Source organism: Equus caballus, chromosome 16 (assembly GCF_041296265.1).
Source record: "Equus caballus isolate H_3958 breed thoroughbred chromosome 16, TB-T2T, whole genome shotgun sequence".
Lineage (NCBI taxonomy): Eukaryota > Metazoa > Chordata > Mammalia > Perissodactyla > Equidae > Equus > Equus caballus.
In genome coordinates, this window is record NC_091699.1 from 89368894 (window position 1) to 89374893 (window position 6000).

Below are 6000 nucleotides of genomic sequence, written 5' to 3' on the forward strand. Positions count from 1 at the left end.
TAAAACCATCACTCGTGTCCTCAGCTCCTCTTATGACATAAATTGGCTTTATGGAAGAGCATCTTGTGTTTTGTGAAGTCTTGTTGAGGAAGATTTAAAATGGGGTACTCAGTTGGAATTGGACTAGTTCCCATTGTAAGGAATTGGGTCCTAGAGTCACACTTCTCGTGTCTCTTATGTCTCTCTGTTTCTCTTTTTCCTTTTGGAGTTAGCCCTGGCGGAGCCCTCCAAAAGATGACATTTCTTTATCTATTAAGCAGAACTGTCAGCAATAACCTGATCCCTTTGTTTCAAAATGCGTGGCCTTAATTTTGCCCCTAGACTATATGTAGACAATTTAATCTTGGTTTTGATCTTGTGAGAAATTCCAAGAGATACCATTGGTTCCAAGATCTCAGGAGAGCTTGGATCCTTGGAAAGCTTTTCAGGATTTTGGTAGATACTATAAATGAATGATCTCCAAGTTGGTCTGCAGATCAGAATCTCCTGGATAGTTGAAAGAAAGAAAAACAAATCACAATATCAGACTCTAATTCAAATCTACAAATTACAGTTTTGAGGGATGGTACATAGAAATCTATTTTAAAAAACTTCCCTAAATAATTCCTATGTATCTAGCCCTACGTCAGCTGAGGACTAACATCATCTGCTATTTATCATAAAAGCCCATGAAGGAGACCACAAAGATACATATCTTCAACTTCCTGACAAAGCTCGTATTGGCATGCAAGCTTTGTCCATATAATGTGCCTACTGCCTATCATAGGATGTAGGGATTATGAATAAGAGAGAGGCCAGACACAGAGGAGGATGGCCAAGTGTTGCATGTGAGAGGAGGTTTTGGCTTAAGAAAGTCTTTGTCAGAATATCCTGCTCTGACATAGGAAAGGCCATCATGTGAGCTATTCCCATAGTCTGGTGAGAATCATGAGACCAATTAAGTTTTATAAGATGCTGTAAGCCAGATGTGCCTTTCTCCTTGGTTCCTTGTGTTCTCAGGGATCTATGACTACTACAGTGGGTTTCTCATAGTGGTAAAAACCAAAAATCAGATTCCATTATTTTAAGTAATTTTTGTCTGTAACAAATTATGAAAGCTACAAAGATATTCTCAACAAAACCTCCTATTGTCAAGGATTTACAAATATTTGAAGTGATGGTTTAAGGTGGTGCATGTCCGCAAAAGGAATTTTGATATATTTACTAAAATAAGCTTTTAATTTGCAGTTAATAAACTGCAGAGAAAGAGTCTACATCATATAAACATATGCATTTGTTTTTCTATTTTTTAAACTCTATTATGAAAAACTCCAAGCATATCCAAGATATAGAGAGACTAGTGTAATAAATCTATAGGTATCCATTATCCAACTTTATTAACTAACAACATTCTGCCGTTAGTCTCCATTTGTGCCTCAGTTTTTTTCCTGGAGTATTTGGAAGGAAATCCCAGACATAAATACTTCAGTATGAAAAGGACGTTGAAAACAAACATAAACCAAATGATGTGTCTACATATACATTAACAAAAAAGTTTCATTGACGGCCTCATTACTTGAAATCACACCTTTGTTTTACATTTTATATGTTGCTCCTAATTTAAAGCAAGTAACATAAGGTTATCACAAGAACTATTAATAAAATAACTGAGGAGAAAGATAACTTACAAAACAATAGTTGTTAGTGATCTCTGAAGAGCAAAATTACAGTCTACAAATAGAAGTGCTTCTTTTGTAAACTGCTATGTATGTTTTATAAAAATTAATACAGGATCCTGACACAAGACATACAAAACTTTCTCATATAATGTTATTGTCCATTAGCCAGGAAATAGTCAAGAGTAATCAAAATAATTTTGAATATTTGCTCATACTGTCAGTCATTTGGAAAAATATAGAGTTGTCCATTTGATAGTCTCATTTATTTATTTATTTTAAACATTTATTTATTTACTTATTGAGATATAATTGACATATAACATTATGTTAGTTTTGGGCATACAACATAATGATTCAATATTTGTATATATTGAAATATAATCACCACAATAAGTCTGGTTCGCATCCATCACCTCATATACTTACAAATTGTTTTCTTATAAGGAGAACTTTAAGATTTACTCTCTTAGCAACATTCAAATATACACTACAGTGTTATTAACTATAGTCACCATGCTGTCCATTATATCCCCATGACATTTATTTTATGACAGGAAGTTTATCCATTATGACCTTCACCCGTTTCACCTGTCCCCAACCCCTCAACTCTGGCAACCATCAGTCTGTTCTTTGTATCTATAAGCTGTTTTTTGTTTTTTTTTAGGATTCCACATATAAGTGAGCTCATACTATATTTGTCTTTCTCTAACTTATTTCACTGAGCATAATGCCCTCAGGTTCCATCCATGTTATCACAAATGGCAAGATTTCCCTCTTTTTTTATGGGTGAATAATATTCCATTGTATATATATATCCATTTTCTTTCTTCATTCATCCATTGATGGACACAGCTTGTTTCCGTTTCTCGGCTTCTGTAAATAACGCTGCAATGAACACGAGAGTATGTGTATCTTTTCAAGTTAGTGTTTTCATTTCCTTTGGATAAATACCCAGAATTAAAATTGCTGAATCACATGGTAGTTCTCCGTACTGTTTTCCATGGTGGCTCACCAATTTTCATTTACATTTTGTGACTCCCTTACCCAGCAGAGCGAAGTCCTCAAAAATATAAATAGCGCTTACTGGGTTTCCTTCATTTACTTGTAGTTCTTATTAACAAAGCCTTAACAACGAATTTAGGCCTGTAAACTGTTTCAAAGTGGAGGCTGATTGTTTTCTTTCTTCCTGACAGACTCATGAGCCCTCTCGCAGATAGAGGTGCCTCTTGTTTTTTCTTCCTATTACACACACTTGCCAGTTGCTAGCATGTTCTAAATCCTCTAACCTGCTGGGATGACCTTGACCATTAGGATTTAAATAAAAGTACTCCAACTCCCATCACGAGACTAGGAAACCCTGTGAGAAACTCGGTTTCCATCTCAATATTTCAGAGATCTTTGTAGGATTTGAATTTATTATTATCTCCTCTTACTCTACTTTTCTGTCAGCCATGTTCTCGACTCTTGGGCATCTGTTACCTTCGTGCCCAGCATTGTCCCACACCAGACACCAGCCAGATTGTTTCACCTTTCAAAGGGCAATCCTCACAAGAATGCGTGAGCAGCCGACTTTTGCTCATGTTTAGGGAATAATTACGGAATAAGTATTTTATCACTGCCCCAATTGCCTCTTGGATGCCCTTGTCCTCGCTCACCCCACTGGCTCTGCCCACAGAGGGCCATGGCATCTAGTCATCTTGTTGTGTATTTTCTTCTCCTTGTTTCTCCCTAGACCCTTCAGTTTGTCCCTGCCCTTGAAGCTTAAACTTCTTACATATTCTGCTAAATAATTCCGTTTTCTTTGTTTACCTTATCTGGCTGATGGACCGTGCCTGAGTACTTCACTTTTTATATTTAGGAAGGAGTTTTTCTAAACACACAGTGTCCCATAGGGAGAACAATTACCCCATTCTCCTAGGAGATGAGCACTCTAGTTATGTGCAGATTTAAATGGCAATTTTTACCCTTGGTTACATCTGCTCACTCTCTCTGCTCTTTCTCTGTTTCTCTCTCAATCTCTCTCTCTCTCTCTCTGTATGTCTCTTTATCAATTCACCCATCCATCGACACAGCATTCACATATGTGAGCAAGGGTAAGCTCACAAACACATACGCTCAAACACTACCTTGGCTGTTCCTGAGCTCACTTCTCCCAGGGACACACGAGAAAATATCATGTGGGAAAATTCTCGTATGGATTGCTTCTCACAATGCCCCTCTGGATGATAGAGTAGAGGGATTCTACGAAGATTGTTTTACTGCTGAGGAAGTGGTAAATCACCAGAAGACTTCACAGGATGATAAAGTTTGGAAGAGAGGATGAGAGAGAGTGAGCCCCAAACAGAAATCCCTTTACAACATGGACATTTTACCTCTGCTTACATCCTCCAGGAATGTAAGCCTCAGTCTTTTGTGACAGGGCCAATTTGATTTTTTCAACAGTCCTAATTGGAAACGTTCCCTTTATATTGTATCAAAATTTGACTCTATAAAATCCATTCACTGGCCTTGGGTTTATCTTCTGGAGTCTCACAAAGTAAGTTTATTCATTCTTTCAAATAATCACATTTCCAATAATTGAAAATAACTCTCATTAATTCCCCATCAAGTCATCCCTTCTTTGGCTAAACACCTCTTTTTTTTTCAACAACTCCTTTTATGTTATAGCTTCCAGACCCCTCACCTTCCTGACTGTAGTACTTTGGCGTCATTCCATTTTGTCACCGTACTTACTCAAATGCCCTATTTAATAGAAAGACTTGCACAAAGTAGATGGATAAATGATGACAGAATTTATTTTAACCAAGCACCATACTATATCCAGTACTTTGTCCAGAGAAACTATTCCTATGTGTCGTCTGGACATTAAACTTGTAATACAATATAAAATTGCATTAGATTTATTATAAATCACATGGGCTTATAATATAGTATCTCCTGAGCTTTTTCTCATAATCTCACACTCCTTCCTCTGAATTTGGTCATCTGATTTCCTGAATCTAACTGCAAAGTTTTACATTTATCCTCATAAATTTCCTTTTGTTGACTTCATCCCATGTTTTCACCCTGTTGAAATCTTGAATCTCTAACCCATCGTCAAAAATGCCAGTTTTTTGGCCACTGTTTGGGTCACTTATAAATGCATTAGGTTTATCTTTTTGCTTTTGTCCAAGGTTTTGATTCTTTCAGTAAAAGTCCGTTGTACTTGTAACCTGTATTTCTTTGCTTCTGGCTCTCCCTGGTATTGCAGGCCCACGTGTCTTTTGGAGAGAACATAGAACGTGTATCACATCTGGTCATGTGCAGGTATGGTCAGCCACATGCGGTATCTGTGGAGTTGTCCTTCCCTTTCCCACCACCTAGATGTCTGTTGAGCATCTCTATACGCAGAATCCCACTACTTCACTCAGTACCCACGAAAGCATGGCCCTTGCAACCTGTTTCCAGGCACCAGGCACTGGGCACTGCTGTGGCTGAGGCCTCTCATTTTCCCAGCCACTGTGGTTTCTACCAGGCTCTCCTGCCCCTGTTATTGCCATGGGTCACCCAAGGTGCAACAGCTGTGAGTGTTCAGTAATGAAATAGGGGACAAATTCTTCCTTCTAACTCCAGTGTTTTATATGCCCCAATGTCTGACAGTGTGTTTATAGAAATTGCTTGTATTAATCAGTTGTGTTTTTCGTTGTGACAATGCTGCCCAACAAACACCATCAAAATATGTGTGGCTTACAACAGTCAGCATTTAATGTTTATTTATGCATTCACAGGTTGACTATGGCTCTCCTGTGCTCAGGGAGGATTGCCCGTGCTTGTAGACTGCAGGCTTTGTTCAGATTATTCCATGGATTTTCTCTTTGGGGTCTACAGTTACTTGGGGAATGTTTTTATAGAAATGATAGAAGCTCAAGAGTACTGGATGGAACAAATCATGCCCCTTAAGACCTCAGAAAACACTGTACCTTGTGTCTACATCCTATTGGCCTAAGCAGTGGCCAAGGAGTATCTACTCAAGTCATAGTGAGTCAGGACAAGGACAGGGAAGAAAGGAATCTTGGGAGACAAATCTCCAGAGAGGGTAGCAGAAAAATCCCTTTGACAAGCACCATATTAGAATTGCCTCTTTGCCCCGAGGCAGAGAGCTGTGTCACTGAGTCAAGCGTATTTCTCCTCTTCCTTTGAGATATTTTATCTTTCTGAGAGTGTCCTGGCAAAGAGGTGCCTGGCAGGACTGCCCCACCAGCTTGCCAGGAGTGCCCAAACCTGTTGGAAACTAGCAGTAGGCATATTTATGCTCAAGCTGGAGAGGCCGTCGGTCCCTTTGCTACATCTAAATCAACCTCTT